General features: G+C 40.2%; 1 long non-coding RNA gene across 2 annotated transcripts in view; it reads left to right on the top strand.

Annotated features, from left to right (window-relative positions):
• Positions 1-968: 968 nt before the first annotated feature.
• Positions 969-27,280, top strand: part of LOC139162299 (uncharacterized) — a 29,296-nt gene continuing 2,984 nt past the window's right edge. The window contains exons 1-5 of one of the 2 annotated variants that reach the window (XR_011558297.1): positions 969-1,863; positions 5,107-5,198; positions 6,696-7,025; positions 7,692-7,771; positions 8,517-8,710. This is a non-coding gene — a long non-coding RNA (uncharacterized lncRNA). The remainder of the gene's footprint in view (positions 1,864-5,106; positions 5,199-6,695; positions 7,026-7,691; positions 7,772-8,516; positions 8,711-27,280) is intronic. The other variant, XR_011558298.1, reaches the window with a different exon arrangement.

Below are 27,280 nucleotides of genomic sequence, written 5' to 3'. Positions count from 1 at the left end.
GAATGAAATCAAATCGAATAGAATTTTATAGGACACACAAGGAATCTTTCTTTCTTTCTTTCTTTCTTTCTTTCTTTCTTTCTTTCTTTCTTTCTTTCTTTCTTTCTTTCTTTCTTTCTTTCTTTCTTTCTTTCTTTCTTATCTTACTTATATGCTGCCCAACTCCCAAGGACTCTGGGCGGCTTCCAACAAGTTAAAAACATTTTTTTAAAAAAAGCAGCATAAAACATTTCATTAAAAAGCCCTAATAAGCACACACACTCTCACAGTCACGCATGGTCTTGGCGCATATGCTCTCAGCGTACATAAAATAAAAGATGCATTGTTTTGGGAGGCATTGGGAGATTCGCACTCACTCGGCAGCGGCACTCCCGGCAGACAAGCCAGGCGCAGCCTCTTTCCTACCTGTGGAGAGCGGGAAGTCGGGCTCCGCCGTTTCTTGACCACCAGCATCAGTGTGTGGGGCAGCGATCGCGTCCTCACCACCTTCCTGATCACTTTCCGCAGGCAACGCTGCAGAAACGGAGACGACATCCTCCCGCCTCTCACGCCTCGCACGCGGCACTTGACCCGGCCGCCCATGCCTGGCATCCGCGAGGGGCTCTCCGGCTGGTGGGTGAGCGTCCGGTGGGAACGCGTGGTGGAGATCGGAGATCTGCTTTTATGCTGATGCCCGCCACGGCATCCGAAGCCGGTGGGGGAGGCGGAGGGACCCGTTCTCGAAACTGCTTCGCGATCTCGCAGTGACAGGTTTAAAGCGCGGGGCCAAGAAGATCCTTAAAAGCTGCCGAGTCAGCTTTGCTTTTTTTAATCCCCCCTCCCCCTCTTGCTCCTCCTCCGTGCTAATATTTCTTTTTAACAAGAGAACGCTGGAAAATTATTATTATTTTTTTAAAAAGGAGAGGCGGGGGAGTGTCGACCCACGTTACGGGGCTCCGGGATGAGGAGGCAAGACCCGCCTCTTCTCTCGCCTTGGAGGCGGAGGAGGAAGGGAAAAGGAGGGACGAACCTCTCCCGGCTTCGGAGATCGCTCTTTGAAAGAAAAAAGAGAGAGAGAGGCGCGCTCGCTTTGCACACGTTAAGTCCTCGACTTACAACCCCCACCAGAAACGCCAAGTCCTCGACTTACGACAGGGCAGGCTGAGGCTGAAGCCTGATTGGCAGGACGTGTTTTGAAAACAAGAAAGGTCGCTTTCTGCCTCCTTCGGCCCTTCCCCCTCCCCCCTTTGCTCTTCTCTCCCTCCACATCTTCACTCCGCGTACTGTCTTTTTAACTGGGGAAGGGGCTGGCGGTGGGTTGGAGTGTGTGTGTGTGGGGGGGATTTGGGAACAACCAGGTCGTTAAAACGTTCGTTTGAATGGGCCACCGTCGCAAGCAGCCGCTGCGGACGCCTTTCTCGCTCACTTCCTTTCAATGGTCCAATGGCGTGGGAGAGGCGGAACTAGATCTTAGCAATCGCGAGCCGCGCGCGCCGAACCAAATTTTTTCGGTAATTGCTGTTGGATGATCGGCTTTATTTTATTTATTTTTTATTTTTAAAAATTCGCATTTCGCATTTCGGGATTCTTCCCCCGAAAGCTGGTGCTTTGGCCCTGACGTCTCGGGAGGGGGAAAAAGCGGCAAAACGAAGTCCCTTTTAAAATATCTTCCATTTGGATCAACGGGGACCCTTTGACATCTCCTCTCCTCTTCCCTCCCCCGCCCTTCCCAGAAGAAAAACGTGAACGCAAAAGTTTCGGCCTTGCAAAAGAAAACTTGAAGGGTGTGGAAATGCAAAGAGACGGCGGCGTGTGCTCAATTTGGCGGTGGTTCCCGTGGATCTTTGGTGACCTTTGGATTGGAGATCGGCCAAATCAGCTGAGGTGTGTTTGTGTTTATTTTTTTCCTCCCGCTGTTTCCCTTGCCTCCTTAAGGGCGCTTCATCGATTTGCTGTGATGCGGCGAGGTAAGTGTCATCTCTCTCTCTCTCACACACACACACACGATTTCCAGGCCTTGTCCGTTTTATTGCTGGGCGGGGGTGGGGGAGGGAAGCAAACGCTGGTTCCTCAAGTCCGGATTGAACTAAAGAGAGTGAGTCGTACCTTCCTTCCGAATCGATCTTAAGTATTTTTTCTCCGCAGCCGCGGTGAATTTTGCAAACTGTCAAATTTGCAACCTAGAGAGCACGAAAGACAAAAGCGACTATACTTTCTGGTTTACTTACATTTCCGTATCCGCGCCGTCCCGGGCATTTATGGCAGAAGAGCGTGAATCTCGAGCGCGGGCGAAGGTGTCCGTTCTCTTCCTTGAACGTTTGCTTTCAGTTAGAAGCGAGGGGCTTTGTGGTTTTTCGATTTCTTTTACCGGGCTTGAATGTGCCTTCAGAGAGATCTCTACTTAGGCAAGGGCCATAAACTATCAAATGATCTCCCCGTGTATTAAATTTATCTTTTTATTGGAGGGCGGAGTCCTTTATGTCTAATGTGACTCAGTAAAACAATAACAAAACTCTTATACTAATAATTAACCTTAACCAAACCACACATTGACTGATTTCAGCAAAAAATACATTATTTCTAGAGTAATGAATTTCTCAGTCATAATATGATCATTACAGCATAACTTCACCTCTCCTTTAAACATTAATATATATCTGTAAACATCTTTTATATGAGGAACCTTTGTTTACAGGTTACAACTTAACTGCCAAAAAATATTTCCCCCCTCTATTTTCCAGGTCACAATATTCTCAAACCCTTCTTTCCATTCAGAAATGTTCCCCCCTTTGAGACTATCTTGCCTTTATATTCTTTCTTTTCTACATATTCTTTCTGTTTGTTTTTGTTCATTATCGGTTTACCACATTTCTTTTTCCTTGTCAGAAATAAAAATATCTTTCCAGGGAGGATCCTGCACCAGTTGAAGTATTGCTAGTGAAGTTAAGCTTTTGTGAAGTTAAACTTGTGACCTTTTCTAGAGTAAGTCAATGAAAATAATAAGACTCAACAATATCCTGAGTTTGCTTTGGAAGACAAGTCAGAAATTCTAGCCAGTAGCCACATTGTGTAACATGGTAGCCAAGCTGTTAGCTAGGGCAATTAGCTACCGAATAATTATATATATATTCTTACATTATTGCAGTGTTGTCAGTTGTTTTTTAGTCCTGTCAAATTTCTGGTCCCCCACCATAAAACCTTATATGGCACATCATTAGCTACATGAGAGAGGGAGTGTTTTACTAAAATTAATTCCGTCCTTATTATTTGGCCATCTGGGAAATACTATCTGAGAATCTTGTCCTGTAATGGATATTTATATTCTTGAAAATCCTTTCTCTGGAATAGTTAAATATTCCTCTCTTTGGAATACTTCCAGAACAATGGCTGCCCCAAGTTTCCTTGCATTTAGAAATATTGTTTTATTTTAATTAATCTTCAACCCCATGGCATGTTTGACTAGGACGGTGGGTTCTGATTTTTAACTTAAATTATTGGGGAAGGGGTGGGGGAATCTCTCAGGATCATTATAAAACATGTAACTAAATCAATAAAGAAGCTAGCTTTGCTCTCAAAATATTTAAGTGTATGGGTGCAAGAAAGAGAGAGAGCCTTTACATGTTCCAAACGTGAATCTTTTATTATATCCATTCATGACAAGTTTTTGAAGATTTGTGCTGATTAATATTTGTATACATGAAAGTAGATCTAAAAATCTTTAAAATTAAAACGTGAAGGAGGGAGAGAGGTCTGTGAGGAAGAGAAAAACAAAGCATGAGACTTGGCATGGAGCTTTTGAGCTATATAAAAGGAAGTGATGACACTGAATATTACAGTCTTTCATTCAGCCATCTTACAGTCTTTCATTCAGCCATCTTAGTGCTAATGTGAGTGTAGGCCTCAGCCTGACTCTCTTGATAAAGCAGTATGTTCTCTCTGATTCAATTTACTCCTACTTTTTAAAAATTTGTCTTTATCTAATTACTTTGCTTTTACAACAACAACAACAACAACAAGAAGACACAACAGATATATAAGTCATGTACACATTAATTTGTGTGCATTAATTTTGTTATAATGAAAGGCAAAATTTTCTTCTCATTTCTTCTAATTATACCCAGCAGCAAATCAGGGTTCTTATCGGTTTCTTAGGTGTGACATAAAACTGAAATAATATTTATCTTGTTTCTTTTGCCGCCAGCATTGTTAAAAAACTCTTATCTTTGGGCACTGCCTATATGTAAACAGTATAGTAGTTGTTGGTTTGGGCATGTTTTGAATATTATTATTCATGCTTGACATGCATGCTTGACATTAATAATATTAATGTCAATCATGAATAATAATATTCAAAACATGCCCAAATCAACAACTACTATACTGTTTACATATAGGCAGTGCCCAAAGATAAGACTGGCTCTTTTGAATTATTTCCAGATTATGTCTCAAATATACAGTACATTGTTACAATTAATTCACAGTAAAAATGTGAGAATAAGTCTCAAATGGATCTTGGGTATATTTCTAATATTTGCATTGATGTTGGTTTTTGCTATCAGAAAGGCAAGACTAGGTGACATTTCTTGTATTTATTTGGATGCAACTTTTTTTCAGTAAGAGAAAGAACCATCTCTAAGGGATATATAATATATGCTCAGAACTTCTGGTAGACAAGAAGGCTGAAACATTTGTATCATTCCTGCTAATACATTGTTCTTATTTTTAATATAAGTATTTATTCCTAATATTTATTTAAACTTTTTCCTTAGATAGGATCAAAAATGTATTTATTTGTTTCTCATATAACATATAATATATCCATTAGAGTTGGTTCTTTATCTTACTGAAGAAAAGTTATCTAATATATATAGTAATAATAAATAATAATTGTAATAATATATAGTAACAATATATACATAATTGTAAACTAGTATTTGTAATTTGTAATATATAGTTAGCTGTAACAAATATTTCTAGCTAGACTAGATCTTCTAAAATGTAGATACATTGTCAAGTTAATATGTATCACTTTCAGTTTCCTGCATTAAAAATTCAAGATTTTTTTGAGAGAATAACATTTTAACTCTTTGAGCAGCTTGAAACTGACTTTATTGTGCTTTCTCCTAGAAATGTTCCTTTTATTTGCTCAGAACGTCTGGTAGACAAGAAGGCTGAAACGTTTGTATTATTCCTGCTAATGCATTGTTCTTATTTTTAATGTAAGTATTTATTCCTAATATTTATTTAAACTTTTTCCTTAGGTAGGATCAAAAAATGTGTTTATTTGTTTCTCATATCCCAAGAATATACTGATAATTAAACTTTTATGGTAATAAAAAGGAAGTGTGAAATGTAATTGCTCAGAGAGTTGTCTGAGAAAATGTAATATATTGTGTTGTTTCTGTAGATTTGCTATTTGGAAGTGGAGTGGCTGAAATATTAGGGTTTTGTTGATCTAGTAGGGCTAGTGGGAGGTGGCTGTAAAATGATGGCTACCATTGTTTTTTCAAACTTTTTAATAGATCACTTTCTATACTTAGAGTTGTACACTTAAAGGATTGAAATAGCATTGTGATAGGAAAATGTAACGTACTTGCAGGTCGTTGTAGATTCAGTACAATATATCCAGTTAATTTAATATTATCATTGAAGGGTAAATATATTTTAAAAAATATAATGCTATCAGAATCTTCTCTGATAAAGGACAAAAAAGATAAGTGAAGTATATATAGGTTATCTCCTAATGGCATTTGAATATGTTTAGTTTTTATTCCGTCTTTCCTAATACTGTATATTGTCTGCTCTCCGGCCAGAAAATTCAGTGGCCAACATAAATAGGAATTTTGGAAAATGTTGTCCAATTACACATGTAGAATCAATGGATTATTAAAAATATTTTAGTGTTATTCTATTGTATTGAAACCATTTACATTTATCAATTTAAAATTATCTTGTTTTAATCTCTCTTAAATACTAAAATTTGGATAATTTTGTAGGCAGAGTGACTTCTAAGGATATGCAAAACATTTTGTACTTGAACCATTTAAAAGTTGAACCCCCCTGATACATGTGGGAAGATTTTTTTAAATGTTATTCTGGAAATTTTGTTTAAAGCAGTTCTGTTTTGACTAAAACAGAAAAAAAATGATTTAAACTGTTTTCCCTTTGAAGTAGGAGGGTTCTGACTTCATACAAATCTGAAATATTTTGTACATCTATTTGTTCTCTGTATTTTCTACTATTTTTAAAAACCTGGTTTTAACCACGTGCTACAGCATGGATGTTACTCAGTTATTATTTTGTTAGCCATCCTGGACTCTTTTAAAGAGAAAAAGCAGTGTAAATATTCCAAACAAACAAAGCAAACAAACATGAAAATATTTTGACATATAAAAAATATTGATATATGTTTTCATTTTATCCTTTCATAACTCTGTGAGATTGACTAACCTAACAGAAACTGGTTGAACTTCAAGAATGTGCAGGAATATGAATTCATTTTAGTTTTAGTTGTGCATCTTAATTGATATAACACATTTATTCTCAAATGAAACACAATTAGTTAGTTACAGCTAAGCAATAAGATTTGCTTGTTGCTGTTGTTTTAAACTGGATCAGGTTATCTAGTGGCTTTTAAAATAACATTAATTTGAGTTAGACAAATTTGAGTGCCATTATGCTTAAGAGATTATAATAATTATTTTTCTCTCTTCCAGCTTCCATACTTAACTAAAATATTTTCACAACGTCCACTGGTCCAAGGTTCATTACTATAATCAATTTTGAAAGCCACAACAAAGATCTCCATCCTCACCATTCAGGAGAAATAAAACTCTTGCTTCTGTCCATTGTGACATTCTTTCTCTAACTTCAAAATTGCTGCATCACCCTGCTCAACAAAAATTATACATCCGGTTTTAACTGGTAATGAAGATTACAAACACATTATCTACAGTAAAAGGAAATTGAGTGCTAATGAGTCCTGCATGAAATTGAAAAGATACAGACAAATAACATCTTTCCCATATTTAACACTGTACTCTGAGGTCAGTAAGTGTGATTTTATTCTGACTACTACTTTTATTAGAGGCCAGGTCATCTTCAATAGTAGTGATTGTTAATGAAATTTACATAGCATGAAATATTATGTTAATGAAGTATTTAAAATTTGACTTTTTTTTTTTTACCATTGTAATGTTTTATATTGTTGTAAGCCATCCTGAGTCCCATGGGATTGGCCGCATAGAAGTCAAATAAATTAAATTATATAGCATGAGATGCAACGTGCTCTAATAAATTTGCAACTTTCCCTAGTGTGCTCTTTTTAGAAATACAATTACTGTACACTTAAAATGTCTGCAATATCTAGTAACCTACAACTGACTTTTATTAATATCAAAAAATTAGGTAGGATTAGAGGTGGTTAGGAATTGGATAGGAAACCTGCTAGGAAATCTCAGAGTCACAGACTAGATTGGGAAGTCCAAAAATGCATTCTTGATAAATCCAACATTTCTATAATTGTTTCAATACAATACATACATTGGTAGGAGTTTATCCATGGCAAAGTTTGCCAATCATGTGGTAGGTGTAATTAGTCCAACACACCCAATTAACCAGAGCTTGTTCCTCACTCTCTTTCTTACCTTGTTTAAATGTTTTTATTTTATGGGTATATTTTTTATTTTATGAATTTATTCTCAAACATCCAGGTTGTCCTGTCTGGGATATATGAGGAGAAAACAAATATCAGAAGGTGGTGCTTTGCTGCATGTCAGGATTACTTTTCAGGGTGAGTCTTTTTATTTGAAAACAACAAAAACATGTTCAGAAGTAGAGGAAATGGAAAAAGTATTATAGGTATATATGATGCCCATTTCTAAATTTATTTGTTTATTGTTGAAAATGTAATTTGTGGAAGTGACTGTTCAGGACAGAAGGAAAAGGGGGGACATGATCAAAACATTTAAATATGTCAAAGGGTTAAATAAGGCTCAGGAGAGAAGTGTTTTTAATAGGAAAGTGAACACAAGAACAAGGGGACGCAATCTAAAGTTAGTTGGGGGAAAGATCAAAAGCAACATGAGAAAATATTATATTACTGAAAGAGTAGTAGATCCTTGGAACAAACTTCCAACAGACGTGGTTGGTAAATCCACAGTAACTGGATTTAAACATGCCTGGGATAAACATATATCCATCCTAAGATAAAATACAAAAAATAGTATAATGGCAGACTAGATGGACCCTGAGGTCTTTTTCTGCTGTCAATCTTCTATGTTTCTATGTTTCTACAAGAGCACTAAAGATTTACTCTGTGCCCCTTCTTTGTCTACTTTTCTGCCTGCTCTTTTTGTCTGATTGCTTTCCCCCCCGCACACAGGCATGAAGCACACATTCTTTTACTGGCCATTTGATAGGTTGCAGCTAGATAAATGTTAATATTTGATTATCTCTATGACATATTTCCTGTAGATACTGTACATCTTTCTGTTATATATACCTGTAAAAAGTCCTTCATTTACATTTTTGTTCAGGTCAGATTCCTATTCCAGAATCATTCGCGTGCACCAAAAGAATAGTTTCCTCAGATAGAAACATTGGTTCTTAAAATCTACACCACGACTGACCCAGATTTTAAATTCAAGGCCTAAATTGTGACACAGGAGTTATCTGAGATTTACCTAGTGCTCCAGCACTCAAGATTTGACTAATCACTTCCACAGCAAAGGTATCAATATACAATACTTAATTTTTAGATGCTGCTGGTGATGATAACAAAAAAAATGTTTTTAGGTTTTTCTCTTTTAGTGAAGGAAAATTATTAGCCTTGTTTTGAGTAAACCATAGCAGCAGTTATGAATGTTTACAAATTCAGTGTTTGTTGAAATAGAAAGGCTACTCTGATGAAGGTGTAGTATTTTGGAGAAGAAGGTTGATAGAGATGGCAGATTCCAGAAGGCAATAGAGAATTACTGAGAAATCTGTTCTTGTAGTACTCTGCCCAGGCAGAAAAGACAACTAATGCCTGAAAATGGAAATTTGTCCTCAGGCAGGAAGAAAGGGAACCAGAGACTACACAAGCAAGAAGCTGATTATGTAATGAGCAGAGAAGATACCCTGGAGGGAGGAATATCCATTATAATGCAATAAATATATAAGTGTGGTGTAGCCCATATGAAAATCTCTCAGATAACATCCCAGGTTATGTTCACCTGACTCACTAGACCTTAAAGGCAAGACACGTTTCAGATCCCTTCAAATATATGTTGCAAAAAAGGGCCTCTTTGATAGTGGCCCTTTGTTATAGAACATCAACCCCTACACCCTGTTCCTAAAGGCCCTAAACTTAGTGTGGCTTTGTCAGTAGGCCTGAGAATTACAAATGGAAATAGAATGGATCAAAAGGCTCATCTCATTGTGTTATTGCTACTGTGTGGGGTGAAATAGGGATTTTTAACAGTTTTATTATATGATGGAGCTTTTAAATTTTTAAGAACAGGTATTCCTTGACTTATGACCACAATGAGCCCAAAATTTCTGTTGTTAAGTGAGACATTTCTAAAGTGAATGTTGCCCTGTTTCTTGCCACAGTTGTTAAGTGAATCACTGCAGTTGTTAAGTTAGTAACACAATTGTTCAATGAATCTGGCTTTCCCATTGATTTTGCTTGTCAAAATATTGCAAAAGAGTATCACATCACTTTGGGACACAGAAACAGTCATACGTACGAACAGCCCTAAGTGGTTTACAGAGAGTAAGCATATTGCTGCCAACAATCTGGGTCCTCACTTTACTGACCTTGGAAGGATGGAAGGCTGAGTCAACCTTGAGCCTACTGAGATTTGATTTGCCAAACTGCTGGCAACTGGTAATCAGCAGAAGTAGCTTGCAGTACTGCATTCTAACACTGCACCACCGAGGCACTTAAGTGTCAGAAATGTCATAAGTGTCAAAAATGGTCATGATTTACTGTTTTTTTAGTGCCACTGAAACTTTGAACAGTCACTAAAATGAACTGTTGTAAATTCAGGACTATGTGTATTGTAAGCTGCCTGAAGACACCTTTATGTGAGTTTAGCAGCTATACAAATTTGATGATAGACAGGCAGACAGACAGACAGACAGACAGACAGACAGATACATACAGACATACAGACAGACATACATACAGACAGACAGACAGACAGAGGTGGGTTCCTCCTGGTTCGCACCAGTTCACCTGACCTAGTAGTAAGGTGACGTCATGATGATGTCCAGTTCTTTTGGTGCTGGTCCATCTTTTTTCTGAGTTTTTTCCCTTCTGCGCAGGTGCAGAAGCTGGGTTTCCGGCACTGCACATACATTATCATCTTGTTTTTGGGGGAAGGGGGTTTAGAATTATTTTGGATTTTTCGGCACTGCACATCCATGTGTATGCCCATGAGGTGTGCCCACGCAGCACAGGAGGAAGCGGACCAGAAGTGAGATAAGTTAGAATTCATCCCTGGATGGATGGATGTATGGATGGATGGAGAGGAAGGGGAGGGAGAAAAAGAAAGAAAAAGAAAAGGAAGGAATGAAAAAATAAAAGGAAAGAAAGGAAGGAAGGAAGGAAGGAAGAAAGAAAGAATCCATGTGAAAATAAAATGGGAGGGGAATTAGATTTGGAAAATTCTGTTACATTTTAATAAAAGTAATTTTAAGACTGTGAGATCTATCTTGCAGAACAGACAGCTTATATGACCACAATTGAGTCTAGAAAGAGACTAGGAGAGCAGTCTCTTTCCCCAATCATTTAATTTTAAACATAGAGTTCTTGATTTGGACTGTTGAGGAGTCTTTTTGTACTTTTGTACAATGACTCAATGACTGTTCAAGGGATAAAGAGAATAAGCCAAGATCTCTGCACCTTTAGAGAATCTAGTGTTTGCAATATGTTACTCTCTAGTAACAGAAGCTCCCCACTCTCTATTTACAAGGGTCTCTTCCATGTCTGTTTATTTTAGAACTGGGGTCTCCAAAGTTGGCAACCTTAAGACTTGTGCACTTCATTTATACTATAAACTCTATTGACAGATATGACACCAATTCCCAAAAACCTTGCTTATGGTCAGACATATCCATTCTACAACGAATCTGCTCCTGTGAACTCCGAGCAGAACTCTAAAGACGTCAAGACCAAGGATATACTGACCTATACATTGAGTACCGTGCCGACTGCATCAAAACTAAGCCCTGCAATCCACCATTCACCATCCAACCCCCCATCACCCAAAACCAACCTTCCATCACCCATAACCAACCTCCCATCACCCAAAACTAGGTATGCACACCCCTTAATTCCTCAATATCACCCAAAATCAACCTTTCACCCATAACCAACCTCCCATCACCCAAAACTAGGTATGCACGCCCCTTAATTCCTCAATATCACCCATTGCTGATAATAAATGCAAACTAATGAATGCAAGAAGCATCGTAAATAAAATACCTGAACTCCTCCACTTACTAAAACCTGCTAAATTTGACATATTTGTCTGCGAAACATGGCTGAGCCAATCTCTCCCTGACCCCATTATCATAGTAGGAGAGTATCATGTTTACTGGTCAGATCTTGAAACCCATGAAGGCGGTGACATCTACAAAAAACCACTAAACCTTAAAAATATCCAAATTAGACAAATTGTTAAAATAGGGAATGCCCTATCATAGTCTGCACCTGTCAAAAGTGGTATCCCTCAAAGCAGCGTTATAGGACCAACACCATAGTTCCCTCTAAGCTGAGCAGTGAGCAATCGCTCACTTAAAAATCATCATCAACTCAGAGTTTTCCAAACCTGCCCAGAAGCCGAGAGGGAAAGAGTGAGAGGGAAGGAGAGAGAGAGGAACAGAGGAAGAGAGAGAAACAGATAGAAAAAAGAGAGGAAGGAAAAGAGAAAGAAAAAGAATGGGAGTAAGGAAGAGAGAAAGAAAATCAAAATCTAGTTTGAAACTAGCTCAACTATTTAAGTGGCATTTTGATATTGATAGAGTTGCCCTGTTATAGACACACAGTACAGTATTTTATTTTGAAATTCTCTGAGACAAAACAGGGTGGGTTTTTTATTTATTTATTTATTTGTTTGTTTGTTTGTTTGTTTGTTTGTTTATTTGTTTATTTGTTTATTTATTTATTTATTTATTTATTTATTTATTTATTTATTTATTTATTTATTATTTCTGTGCCGCCCAGTCCCGAAGGGACTGCCGCTCAGGCACTATACTTTTCCGCCCCCCCCAAAAAAAATTAGAGGGAACACTGACCAACACTATTCATTCTTTACATAAATGAACTTTGTGATCATATTAGAAGCAACTGCATTCTCTTTGCAGATGATGTTAAGCTATTCAACACCACTGACAATACTTCTACCCTTTAGAAAGACCTTGACCATGTATCACAATGGTCTGATAACTGGCAACTTCAAATATCAACCAACAACTGTTTTGTCTTACACATTAGCAAATAAAAACAAACTTGGAGGACACGACCTTGTAGACGACCCTCACTCTGTTAAGGACCTTGGAATACTCAGATCTAATGAACTAAGTGCCAGAGTCCACTGTAATAACATTGCCAAAAAGGCACTAAAAGTTGTTAATCTTGCGTAGCTTCTTCTCTGCCAATATTAAACTGTTAACCAGCGCGTACAAAATATTTGCTAGACCAATTCTCAAATACAGCTCACATGTCTGGAACCCGGACTGTAATATCAGACATTAATACAATTGAGAAAGTCCAGAAATATTTCACAAGAAGAGTCTTCCACTCCTCTGCTTGCAACAGAATACCTTATTCCACCAGACTCAAAATTTGGGGCTTAGATAGCTTATGTCACCTTTGATCTAAATGCAGTTCATAAAATCATCTGCCACAATGTCCTACCTGTCAATGAATACTTCAGCTTTAACTGCAACAATACATGAGCACAAACTCGACTGCAGAAAATACGACTTCAGCAACAGTGTTCAATGCCTGGAATGCACTACCTGACCTGTGGTTTCTTCCCCAAACAACAAAAACATTACTTGGATCTCCTTTTTTGAAGATAAGGATGACTTTAACCTTAGACTGTCTACAGTCGACTTCACCCTATTCCTAAGAGGCATGTAAGGGGCATGCATGAGTGCGCCATTGTGCCTATCATCCTACTGTCCTGTTGTCCAAATTTACCTGTATTTTCTTCACTGTTGTTTATGTTTATAACAATTCCTGCTATCTTGTACATGTTTTGACAAATTCTGGAAGTTAAAATCCACACATCTTAAAAGTTGCTTAGATTGAGAAACACTGGAAATTCAGAGCTGTTTCCAATTCCTTCCAAATTTTGTCTCCAGCTGGGAGAAGAGAAATTTTGCTAGTTTTTTTAGTTCAGTGATGAATCAGTGGACCATCCTGATTTAGGTGGCTGAATTAAAACGGAAATTCCTTTCCCCTTACCCAGATTCTGCCCAAACAGGTTTCCCTGCAATTTTCCAATAAATGGTATTTATTGTTTAGAATTTTACCCTTTGTTGGTTTTGTTTGAGGTTCTCTGGAGACAACAAAGGAAAACAATAAGATTGGCACAAAAAATTGTTAGAAGCATGTGAATGCAGATAAATACCTTTGGGTAATGAGTACCCTTCTCAATATCCCTCCCTACCTCTGCTCACCAGGGATAATTTGAGTTGGAATCCAATAGTATATGCAGGATCAAAGTTCTCTACCACTCTTTCCATTCATTGTTCTTATATTTATACGCTTACAGCTGGGGTAGATTTCCTTCTGAGTAAACTTGCTAGAATGATGCTGTCATCCTTAAGCTCATACTGTTGCTGATTGGTGAAATTCTCATGTGATGTCAAAGGGAGACAAGCTTTGCAGATACTGATACCCCAAATATGGGGTAATTAAAAATAACCTGTCTTACTGAAGCAAACCGAGTCTGCGGAGAGGGGCGGCATACAAATCTAAATAAATAAATAAATAAATAAATAAATAAATAAATAAATAAATAAATAAATAAATAAATAAATAAATAAATAAATAAATAAATAAATAAATAAATAAATAAATAAATAAATAAATAAATAAATAAATAAATAAACAAACAAACAAACAAACAAACAAACAAACAAACCAGAATTATTAATAATGACCTTAACTGAGATTTCCCTCATTTTTTGTTGGTAGTCTTTCCCCAAGACATGAGCACATTTTGGATATTACAAAGTTTGGGCTGTAACATTTTTTCCCCTTGAATACTAGTATCTCAACTTTTCTAATTTGGTGAAGGCTGTGACAGTCAAGTGTAGATATTACACCAATATCCTCTGCTATGTTTTGTGCACTGCAAATACAGACCTGCTTGACACTCCTAGATCTTATGTCTTAGGAGGATTTTAGACATGAATAATCTTAGCAATTCTTCCCATTTCCAAGCAATTGTGATGTGTAATATAATTAAAGTTAACGTAGTGGCTATCATAACTTACACAGAAGCTAGTTATAGGCTATATATCCAGCGAGAAACTTGTCATGAAGAGGTTGTTACCTATTGAATGTTGAAAATGTCCCAGACCTTTGATATTTTATGAAACTCAATCTGCTACCAATACTAGCTTTTATCCATCCTTAACATGAGGTGTAGTCATAGCAAACTGGCAATTATAATACAAAATTCAAAAAAAATGTATGTTTGCTTTGAACATGTGGTTAAGGTATAAGAGCTTGTACTACCACCTCTTACAATACTAGAAAACACAGTATCAAGAGTAGAGTCCTTCAAGTTTCTAGGTCCATGATGGTGAACCTATGGCACGCATGCCACAGGTGGCACACAGAGCCATATCAGAGGGCACACGAGACTTTGCCCTGTGTCAGCTCCAGCACGCATGTGTCTATTGTCCAAATGATTTTTGGCCTTGGGAAAGGCCATTTCGCTCTCCATATGCTTCAGGAAAGCTTCCCCGAAGCCCCAGAGGCAAAAAAAAAAAAAAAAAGCCCAATGGACAAACTGGGAGTGAGGAAAAATAGATGTTCAGTTTGCCTTTGTGCTGTTTTTTGCACTCCGGAGGGTTCAAGGAAGCTTAATGAAGCCCTGGAGTGACAAAAAACAGCACAACGGGCAAACCGGAAGTGCATTTTCCGAACTTCCGGTTTGCCCGTTGTGCTGTTTTTTTGCACTCTGGAGCTTCAGGAAGTGTCACCAAACCCTCCAAAGTGCAAAAAATGGCACAATTGCAAACTGGAAGTGCGTTTTCCCAAACTTCCAGTTTACCTGCTTACCTGTTTAGGCATTTTTTTCACGTTTTTTTTCAATAAGGCCTGTGCACATGCACATGGAGTAGCACAGGGAGGTATGCATATGCGTGAGGGGAGGGAAGGGGTGTGGGCACATTCATGCATGCTAGCACACCCTCACACCCTGTTTTGGCACATGAATCAAGACAGGCAGCATGCAAATCTAATAAATAATATTCTCAAGATTTAAAATTGGTACCTAACATCAAAAAACATCATCAAAGAAGCACAACAAAGAATGTTCTTTCTGCTCCAACACAGAAAACACAAACTGCCCAAGGAGCAACTGATTCAGTTCCACAGAAGAATTATTGAGTCTGTCATCTGTACTTCTATAATTGCCTGGTTTGTGCTTTGCAACCCAACAAGACAGACACAGACTTCAGAGGAGAATTAGAACTGCAGAAAAAACAGTCCATGAACTCCAGACAGAACTATAAACTCTATTGACAGATATGACACCAATCCCCAAAAACCTTGTTACGGCCAGACTTATCCATTCTACAACGAATCCGCTCCCGTGAACTCCAAGCAGAACTCAAAAAATGTCAAGACCAAGGACATACTGACCTGTACATTGACTACCGCACTGACTGCATCAAAACTAAGACCCATGATCCACCTTTCAAAAGTCAACCCCCACAACATTCAACTCACCTTCAACCAAAACCAATCCCACATCAAACAAGACTAGGTATGCACACTCTTACTTTCTCAGTATCAACTACTGCTAATATTAAATGTAAACTAAAGAATGCAAGAAGCGTCATAAACAAAATATCTGAACTCCTCTTACTAAAAGAAGTAGTAATCAACAGTAATACTGCCAATGCTACTACAATATCTTTTTGTGCGAAATGCAGAGTCATTAAACAATATGTACCACTAAGCACCAAAACCAAGAAAAACAAATTGCCCATAAAAATAAGGAAGCTCCAATCCAAAAAAAGATTTCTTTGGTGGAGAAACAAAACTGGCTTCATTGCTAACTTTAAAAGCCACTACAAAAATCTATGCCACCAAATAAAGACTGAATGCACCAATTACCACCCTAATCAAGAAGAAAACCTGCACATGAAATTCACATGCTCATTCTACAACTTTGTTAACAACCAACTCAAAGACTGGAGATCCATCCCTCCCCTCAAACAACAACATGATAAAGAATACAATGATGAAGCTATTAAAGCCAACCGCTTTAACAGATTCTTCAGCTCAGCCTTTGTTAAACAGCAATGGCTCATGCCCAATATTTCCTAGGTATACTATTAATAGCTACAATAATCTAACACAAATTGATTTTTTTTAAAATTACCCTCCGTCTAGAAACCAACAACCTACTCTCTAACAATTCGGTTTCAGAAAAAAATTAACCTTTAACCTGCAACTCCTACACTGCAAAACATATGGACAACATACCTCAATCAGGGTAAAACAATAGACGGAATTTACACAGATTGTTGTAAAGCCTTTGATTTAGTGGATCACGACAAACTTCTCCTGAAATTCAAATCCTATGGCATCTTTGGTCCCCTTCATTATTGGATAACTGCATTCTTGTTAAACAGAGAACAAGTGGTTAAAATAGGGAGTGCTCTATCAAATCCTGTAGTTGTCAACAGTGATGTCCCCCAAGGCAGTGTTCTAAGACCAACATTATTAATTCTTTACATAAATGACCTCTGTGATCATATTACAAGCAACTGTGTTCTTTTTGCTGTCATTGTTAAATTCTTTAATACCAAGGACAATACTGCTACCCTTCAAAAAGACCTTGACCGTGTATCAGAATGGTCAGATAACTGGTAATTTCAAATCTCAACCAATAAATGCTCCATCTTACACATTGGCAAAAAGAATCAGAACACAGAATACAAACATGGAGGACACCACCTTATAGATGACCCCCACTCTGTCAAGGACCTTGGAGTACAGATACCTAATGACCCAAGTGCCAGAGCCCACTGTAACAACATTGCCATAAAAGCACTAAGTGTTATTTGTTAAATATTCCTGAAGAAGGTTCCAGAGTTCAAAATCTGCATGGAGCCTCCTGAGCCTCTGGATTGGTTGCTTCGTTTGGCAGGAGACTTGTTACCATGTCAGATAGAGTTTGTTACATTGTGAACCCTATAAATACAAAAGCCGCGGCACTTTTTTTGAAGTGATTTTGACTGTAACCCATTTGTGTTAACCCTGTCAGCTCTAGCCGAATAAACAACTGCTAATTTCACCAGTTAACTCTCCAAGTATTTTTCAATTGGCGATGAGGATGGGATACAAAGTCGACAGTGAGGGCATACACCCCACAGTAGAGAAGATAAGGGCCATCAGAGAAGCTCCTGAGCCAAGAAATAAGACAGAGCTCCAGGCATTCCTAGGGCTCCTTAACTTCTACTCTGTTTTTTTGAAGCAGAAGGCTACCGCAGCTGAGCCATTGCACAGACTACTACACAAGGGAGCAGCCTGGAGATGGGAAAGCAGTGAATGTGCAGCTTTCATGAGAATAAAAGACCTTTTAACTTCTCATAGCGTGGTAGTCCAATACAATAACACCCTACCAGTACGGCTCACATGTGATGTCTCCCCTTATGGGGTAGGTGCAATATTGGCCCACATCTTGCCCAATGGGTCTGAGGCTCCCATAGCCTATTTCTCTAGAACCCTCTCTAATGCTGAGAGGAACTATAGCCAGCTTGACAGAGAGGCCCTGGTCTTAGTAGCAAGAGTTAGGAAATTCCATAATTACATCTTTGGAAGAGAATTCGAATTGGTGACTGACCATAAACCACTCTAGGCTTACTAGCCAACAGCAAACCGACTCCACTGTTCATGTCACCAAGGATGACCAGGTGGGCTATTTTTTTAGCTGTTTTTCAGTACAAACTGCAACACAAGGCAGGGACTCAGATGCTGATGCCCTGAGTCGTTGCCCCATAGCGCAACCAGTCAAAGACCCTGCACCAGCCAGTGAGGTGCTACTGCTGGAGTTAGTAGACCAGCCCATTGTCACAGCCAAAGACATAGCCACTGAAACCAGGAGAGACCCAGTCTTACATACAGTCATGCAATTCATTCTCAGAGGGTGGCCAGGAAAGGGTCAGGACCCTCACCTTAGAGAATTCACTGATAAACAGCAAGAGTTAACCATGATGAGGGATTGTATCCTGTGGGTAGACTAGGTAGTAGTGCTCAAGAGTCTAAGAGGAAAAGTAATGGACATGCTGCATAGAGGACACCCTGGAATCGTTAGGATGAAGGCCCTAGCTAGAGGGCACCTATGGTGGCCAGGATTAGACAAGAACATTGAGCAGTGGGTGGCCATCTGCTCCCCCTGCCAGGAGCCTAGGCCTAGCCCTCCTCGAACCAGACCAATGGATTGGGAACCACCCAGGGGCCACTGGTCACATGTCCATGTGGATTTTGCTGGGCCAGTAGATTCCAAGTCCTTCCTGGTAATAGTGGATGCTTATTCCAAATGGGTGGACATCATCCTCATGGGAAGTACAACCTTATGCGCCACCATCAAGGTATTACGTAGACTCTTTGCTACCCATGGTTGCCCAGACATCTTGGTATCAGAGAGTGGGCCTCAGTTCACCTCAAGACAGATGGAGCTGTTCCTAGCTCAATTAGGAGTCAGGCACACCCTCATCTCAGTCCATGCCCCTTGGGCTAATGGATTGGTAGAGAGGCTCGTAAGGGTAGCAAAGAGTGGTAACTGGGCTAAGGGAACCATCACTGAGAAGCTGGCCCCTAAGACATACTCTGTAAAACTAGAAGATGGCAGGACTTGAAGGCGTCATATAGTCCTCAGCCCTACGGGAACAACATCCTAATCTTGCGTAGTTTCTTCTCTAGCAACATTACATTACTAACCAGAGCATATAAAACATTTGCTAGATCAATTCTTGAATACAGCTCAACTGTCTGGAACTCGCACTGCATATCCGATATCAATACAATTGAGAGAGTCCAAAAATATTTCACAAGAAGGGTCCTCTACTCCTCTGCTTGCAACAGAATACCTTATTCCACCAGACTCAGAATTTTGGGCTTAGACAGTTTACAGTTATGTCGCCTTTGATCCAATCAAAATGTAGTTCATAAAATCATTTACCACAATGTCCTACCTGTCAATGAATCCTTCAGCTTCAACAGCATCAATACATGAGCACACAATAGATTAAGACTCAATGTAAACTACTTGAAACTCGACTGCAGAAAATATGATTTCAGCAATAGTTATCAATTCCTGGAATGCACTACCTGACCCTGTGGTTTCTTCCTCAAATTACAAAATTACAAAAAATTACAAAAATAGTCAACCGCATCCCATTCCTAAGAGGTCTGTAAGGGGTGTGCCTGTCCTACTGTCCTATTGCCTAATTTACCTGTACCTACTTTGCTGATGTTTATTTTATACCAATACCTACTATCTTGTAGATGTTTGACATAAGAATAACAATACATTTGTGCTTATGCAACTACTGTTTCTGTAGTTTTAATTTTAGAAAAGCTGATGAAGATATTTCAATCATGGCTATGGGAACAGCCAAGATTGAGATAACTCAGCCTTTCTAAAAGTGAAATACAGTGCATTCAGAGGGTATTCTGTGGCGGCCCCGACCCTCTGGAACCAGCTCCCCCCAGATATCAGAGTTGCCCCCACCCTCCTTGCCTTTCGCAAGCTCCTAAAAACCCACCTCTGTCGTCAGGCATGGGGGAAATTGAATTTTTTTCCCTTCCCCCTAGGCTTATAGAATTTATACATGGTATGCTTGTTTGTATGATTGGTCTCTTTAATTGGGGTTTTTTAGATTGCTTTTTAATATTGGATTTGTTACATTGTTTTCTTTATTGTTGTTAGCCGCCCCGAGTCTTCGGAGAGGGATGGTGTACAAATCTAATAAACAAACAAACAAACAAACAAATAAATAAATAAATAAACAAACAAACAAATAAACAAATAAACAAATAAACAAATAAACAAATAAACAAATAAACAAACAAATAAATAAATAAACAAACAAACAAACAAATAAACAAATAAATAAATAAATAAATTCAGCCTGTAAATTTAGTAAAAATAAAAAAACTGAGACATCACATTGGCATAAGTATTGGAACAATACGTGAAATTTAGCTCTGGTGCTCCCCATTTCTCTTGATCGTTGCTCACCTGTTTCCACACTTGAATAGAATCCACCTCACATATCGTTACTTATGGTAATGTGATATTTCAGTTGTTTTCTTCTTCATGAATTTATAGACGTTTCAAAAATTCTGTTTTCACTTTGACGTTATAAGGTACTGAATGTCGATTAATGAGGAAAAAAATGAATTTCAACAATTGTGGAGTGAGGCTGCAGCATAACAGAATGATAAAAGCTTATTATTCCTTTTCCCTGTGTAACCAGGCTATTTAGAGGATAAATAGCAGAGCCTGGTTCTTTTGAAATACTCTAACCCTCAGACTAATAAAGAATCTTGCACTGTTAGATGTTGTGAAATGGCCATTAGTAGCACCTGTGTCAGAGTTTACAATAAGCTTAATCACTCCTCGGAGACCTTTTGGGATGGTCTCTGAGGAGTGATTATCTTTCCTAAACCTCATTTGGAGAGGAAATATAGTCTTTTTTTCTCAAGCTAGCAAGCTTGTTCTTAAGTAAAGGAGTGTTTGTTTGTTTGTTTGTTTGTTTATACAATTTCTATGCTGCCCAAATCTCTAGGGACTGTAGGCAGCTACTTTACAGCTCTGTGAGAATCAAGATTTAATAGGAAAAGGACATATATTTTTTTGTTGTTTCCCTACATTGTTACCTTATTTCTTGTTCTTTGTTGCACTTCTGAATGCTTCCTGTGCTGTTTCTCAGCCACTTCTTTTCTTTATGAGATAATCTGTTTTAATTCTTGGTTTGATTTAGTTTTTTCTTCCTTTGTTATGGAATTCTCTGAATGCTGTTTATATTATGCACCTCAATTTGGCATTTCACTGCTTCTTGTCCCGTCCCCCCCCCTTCTCTTTGCTAAAATCTCAATAAAGTTACATGTTGATTTTAGCTTTAATCTATATTTTTGACTCTGCTAGAAAGCCTGAACTGATAGTCAGACATTCAGGAACAGCCAGTGACTATAGAGTCATCATTAGAGCTGGGGTGGCACAGCAGGTAGAATGCTGTACTGCAGGCCACTGAAGCTGACTGTAGATCTGTAGGTCAGCAATTCAAATCTCATCATCACCAGCTCAAGATTGACTCAGCCTTCCATCCTTCTGAGGTGGGTAAAATGAGGACCCAGATTGTGGGGGCAATATGCTGGCTCTGTTAAAAAGTGATATTGCATACAAATCCAATAAATAATAATAATAATAATAATAATAATAATAATAATAATAATAATAATGATGATGATGATGATGATGATGTTGTAAGCCGCCCTGAGTCTAAGGAGAAGGGCGGCATAAAAATCAATCAATCAATCAAACAAACAAACAAAAACAAACAAACATTATTTCCAATCTAGTTATTATCTAGCTCAGGAGTGTTCAACACTGTCAATTTTAAGATTTGTGAACTTCAACTCCCTGGATTCCTAAACCAGCCATGCCAAAGTTGGACACTCTTGGTCAAATTTAAGGGTCAGTGATCATTTTTGGAAAGGACCAAATGGTGTCCTTCCTCCACATCCACAAGTGATGATTAGGATGCCAGCACTGCACAGAACAAGATGTTACTTGGCTGGGAAGCTAGGCTTGAGACATGAGCCTGGTGATCTAATACACTTCCCTCAGGGCTGAATATTTAAAAAATTAGCATTTTAAAGCAAAGTACAGGGATGGAACCACACCTGGTCTGTTCTAAGCAGTGTTCCAAAAGCTAAGTGGGGTCAGCTCTAGTTAATAGTTGGATGGAGAGAAATCCGAAGACCATAGAGTTTAATCTGGAAAATTGAATAGCATCCCTGAAAAAACAGTAGATATTATTTTCATATTGTCCCTGTAGGTTTCTTAGCAACAAGACAACAGGAGGTGACTCAAGGCATGCCCAGAAAGCTTGGCTATCATGAGAATCAGTCCAATACTGTTGTGCATTATGTGGGAGTTAAAATGGAGAAACTTTCAGATCCTGCTTGAGCACAATGGCACCAGTCATTCCTCCTTCTGCTTCCTTACTTGTCATACAGAAGCAGAGGCATTTCTGACATGGAAGAGTTTAAGGTCTGAGTCACACATCAAACCTCAGGCACTCACATTGCTATTACTAGGACTGTGATTCTGTAGGTTGCCTTTGGACTGCTTTAGCTCAGTCTTCTCCTCATCTTCTGTTGGGTTCTTAGTCAAGGAAATGATAGTGTATCTCTTCTGCCCCAGCTACGGACCACAAAGAATGCAGCACACACAAAGTCTGTACAAATCTTACTTTACTAATTAAGGGCTACTAATGAGCTTTATTTAAATACAGTTTAAAGCAATGTTTCCTAAACACCGGCTGTTAATTCAACTTCATTAACAGGCAGCACTAGTTCATGAAATAATAACACAATGCTGAGTCAACAGCCTAGTAGATACCAGCAATCTTATGGTGGTTGGCAAAATGCCCAGAAGCAATTTGCAGGAAAAAGCCAAGAGAGAGAATAAGAGCCAATCAGTCATGAGGAGGCTGGCTTGCTTGGTGACTTGGAGGCGGGAGGGCCGGGGGAGCCTATCTCTGGGGTGGTAGAGGGCCAGAATATCCCAGTACTGCTGGGGAGAGGTAAATATGGTGGGAACCATGGGGCACGCCATTCCCAGGGAACAAGAGAATGCTGCTTGAAAGCGATCCCTTGCTCTGGCCCCATGAGTTCTGCTCGGGGTCCTGGTGATGAGTGTAATCTGGACCCTAGACTCAGGCTGCTGCTGCTCAATGCCAGGTTGGTAATTAACAAGGCTCTCCTCATCCGGGACTTGATCCTGGAGGAGGAGGCTGACCTGGTATGTGTGACTGAAACCTGGCTGGGCCCAGAGGGGGGAGTCCCCCTTTCTGACATATGCCCAGCCGGGTTTCAGGTACAGCATCAGCCACGACTCCAGGGAAGGGGGGGGAGGAGTGCCTATTATAGCCAAGGAGTCTCACTGCTCCTGAGATTGTAGGTTGTGAGTGCCTCCTTGTGAAGTTGGACCTAGAATTCAGGTGGGCTTGTTGCTCACGTACCTGCCTCCCAGCTGTGTGTCAACAGCACTGCCTGTGCTGCTCGAGGAGGTAGCTGGGCTGGCAGTGGAGTCCCATGGACTTATTGTCCTGGGGGATTTGAACCTGCTGTTGCTCGGTGAATCCTCTGGGCTAATGCAGGAGTTCATGGCCACCATGACAGCCATGGACCTGACCCAAGTAGTTCAGGGTCCAACTCATGAGGGGAGGCACACGCCTGACATGATATTTTTCTCAGAGCAGCCTGGAATAGGGATATGACAGAGGCTCTTGCGACCTCTCTATGGCACTAGGAATGGTAAACCAAGGACCTCCGGATGTTGAAACGCCAAAAGAGATGTCTAGAGAAGCGATGGAGGAAGAGTAAATCTGAATCTGATCGAACACTTTTAAGAGCTCATATTAAGACTTACAAAGCGACGCTCAAGGCGGCAAGATGCGCCTTGATGCCGCCTTAATAGCCACTCCGAGTCTTTGGAGAGGGGCAGCATACAAATCTAATTAATAATAATAATAGAAATAGTACTACTAATAATAAGAAGAATAAGAATCCTGCCCAGTCGCTCTGTTTAGGATGACCCGCACCCTTCTTAATCAGGGGGGGGGGGGCTGGGGAGCTCTTGCTCGTGCCAAGGACTTTAATTCATTTTTCGCTGATAAAGTCGCTCAGATCCAGACAGAACTCGACCCTGATTGGATAGCAGTGTCGACTGACAACGAGTCAGTCGAGGTGACTGGGGCCTGTCCTTGTCCATCTGTCTAGGAGAAGTTTGACCTGGTGACACCTGACGAAGTGGACAAGGCCATTGGAGCTGTGAATTCCGCCACCTGTTTACTGGATCCGTGTCCCTCTTGGTTGGTTTCGGCCAGCAGAAAGGTGACACAGAGCTGGGTCCACGACATTGTCAATGCTTCTTTGAAGGGGGGTCCTTCCCGTCTCCCTACAAGGAGGCACTCGTGCGCCCCTTCCTCAAGAAGCCTTCCCTGGAACCAGCCGTACTTAATAACTATTGTCCAGTCTCCAACCTTCCCTTTATGGGGAAGGTTATCGAGAAGGTGGTGTTGCTCCAGCTCCAGGGGTCCTTGGAAGAGGCCAATTATCTAGGCCCTCAACAGTCAAGATTCAGGCCCGGCTACAGCACGGAAACTGCCTTGGTTGCGCTGATGGATGAACTCTGGTGGGCCCGGGACAGGGGTTTATCCTCTGTCCTGGTGCTTCTTGACTTCTCAGCGGCTTTCGATACCATCGACCATGGTATCCTTCTGTGCTGGCTGGAGGGGTTGGGAGTGGGAGGCATGTCTTACAGTGGTTCTCCTCCTATCTCTCTGGTCAGTCACAGTCAGTGTTAGTGGGGGGTCAGAGGTCAACCTCTAGGTTGCTCCCTTGTGGGGTGCCTCAGGGGTCGGTCTTCTCCCCCCTACTATTTAATATCTACATGAAACTGCTGGGTGAGATCCTCCAAGGGCATGGGGTGAGGTATCATCAGTGTGCTGATGATACCCAGTTATACATCTCCACCCCAAGTCCAGTCGGTGAAGCAGTGGAAATGATGTGCCGGTGCCTGGAGCTGTTGGGGTCTGGATAGGTGTCAACAGGCTGAAACTCAACTCTGACAAGATTTAGTGGCTGTGGGTTTTGCCTCCCAAGGACAATTCCATCTGTCCATCCATTACCCTTGGGAGGAATTATTGACCCCCTCGGAGAGGATCTGCAACCTGGGCATCCTCCTCGATCCACAGCTAACATTGGAACATCATCTTTCAGCTGGGGCGAGGAGGGTGTTTGCCCAGGTTCGCCTGGTGCACCAGTTACAGCCCTACTTGGACAGGGAGTCACTGCTCACAGTCACTTATGCCCTCATTACCTCGAGCTTTGACTAATGTAACTCTCTCTACATGGAGCTACCTCTGAAAAGTGTTCAGAAACTTCAGATCATGTAGAATGCAGCCACGAGAGCAATCATGGGCTTCCCTAGGTATGCCCATGTTTCATCAACACTCCGCGGCCTGCACTCGCTGCCGATCAGTTTCCAGTCACAATTCAAAGTGTTGGTTATGACCTATAAAGCCCTACATGCCATCGGACCAGAATACGTCCGGGACCACCTTCTGCCGCACAAATCCCAGTGGCCGATTAGGTCCCACAGAGTTGGCCTTCTCTGGGTCCTGTTGACTAAACAATGCCGGTTGGTGGAGCCCAGGGGAAGAGCCTTCTCTGTGGTGGCCCCGGCCCTCTGGAATCAACTCCCTCCAAAGATTCGAACAGCCCCCACCCTCCTCACCTTCCGTAAAATGCTGAAGACTCACCTTTGTCGTCAGGCATGGGGATAATTACCTCCCCCCTTTGTTGTGTTTTCTGACCTCTGTTGTATGATGGATTGGGTTGAATGTGTACGATTGTGTAGTTAGTGATTTTAGAATACTGGTTATGTTATCAATGTTTTTAAATCAATTTTTAAATTTTATTATTAGATTTGTAATGTATTGTATTATTGTTGTGTTGTGAGCCGCCCCAAGTCTTCAGAGAGGGGCGGCATACAAATCTAATAAATATTAATAATAAATAAATAAAAGACACAATGAATAAGAAGGAAGGTTGCTTCCTGCAAATTGGCTCCTTTGTAGTCATCCCTTAAATAGGCTAGGGGAGTGGCCAATTAACCCAAACCTTACTCATGAGGAGACCTCCTCCTGAGGAACCATTCCTGCCTTTTTGAAGCTCTGCGTACCCTTGTATTAAGAAGAGGCTCCTCCTTATCTTCCTAATCAGTGATGTGAGATGCTGAAAATTCCAAAAGCCCTTTGCCTCTGGCACCAAGTTCTCACCAGCCACTTCACTGTCCAACTCAGGTGCCAGCTGCACAGGCCTCTCGCGCATCACCAGATTGGCCTCTTCTTTGGTGGGATCTGCTACCAGCTGCACGGCTGCTGGCAGGCCACAACAAACAGTTGCCAGAAACCTAGGACACGCAGCAGCTGCTTTCAGGAATTAAGAGCACTCTTATTTCCTCAAAGGCACTTCTGTTGCCTTTGAATACTGACTCTTTTACTGTCATACAATATTCTAAGAGAAGGTGAACACACTATGTTCCCTTGCATCTTCCTGGCAAGCAAAAAAAGGAACCCATTTTGGCTTAAGGAATATAGTAGTGACATTGGTGATGCAGCAATTGTAGTAAAAATTTAAAAGCTTAAAGTTGGCTATCCAATGCAGGTTCTTTTATTTCGAGGATCCCAAAGGACATTGGGAATTGTTACTTCTTACTCATATTCCATTTACTCTTTAGCAGAGGCATTCTGGCAGAGAATGGGAGAATACTCTAAATTTGATGCTTATATCCATCAGCTGCCCAAAGCCACAGACTTGATAGTGGGCCAGCTAAAGTCCTTACCATTAAGAAGGGAGTGAGTAGAATTTTAAAAGTCAGGATGGAAGTCGTATAACTGCATGTCAAAGCTGTGTGATAAGATGGCAGGTCACCAGAGGGCTGAAATCTTGCTAGGCTATTGGATCTGTTGGAACAAGTCTGCAAAGAGAAGCCAAATGACGTGACCCAGCTAGATATGTACATATGTGTGTAAGTGAGCATTGCATTCCCAAGCAGGTTTGAAAGTGTGTTTCACCTGAAGCTCTTTCCAGTCATTCCACCATCGCCAAATACATTATTTTGAATAAGCAGGACAAATTAACATAAAACCATTGGAACCATGCCATACAATTGCAGGGGTTGGAAGAGAAATGGTGAGCTGCAGTTCTGCATCCATCCATCCATCCATCCATCCATCCATCCATCCATCCATCCAT

The sequence above is a fragment of the Erythrolamprus reginae genome, chromosome 2 (genome assembly GCF_031021105.1).
Source record: "Erythrolamprus reginae isolate rEryReg1 chromosome 2, rEryReg1.hap1, whole genome shotgun sequence".
NCBI classification, from domain to species: Eukaryota; Metazoa; Chordata; class Lepidosauria; order Squamata; family Dipsadidae; genus Erythrolamprus; species Erythrolamprus reginae.
The sequence above is the reverse complement of the archived record's forward strand: the minus strand, read 5'-3'. Positions and strand labels throughout refer to the sequence as shown.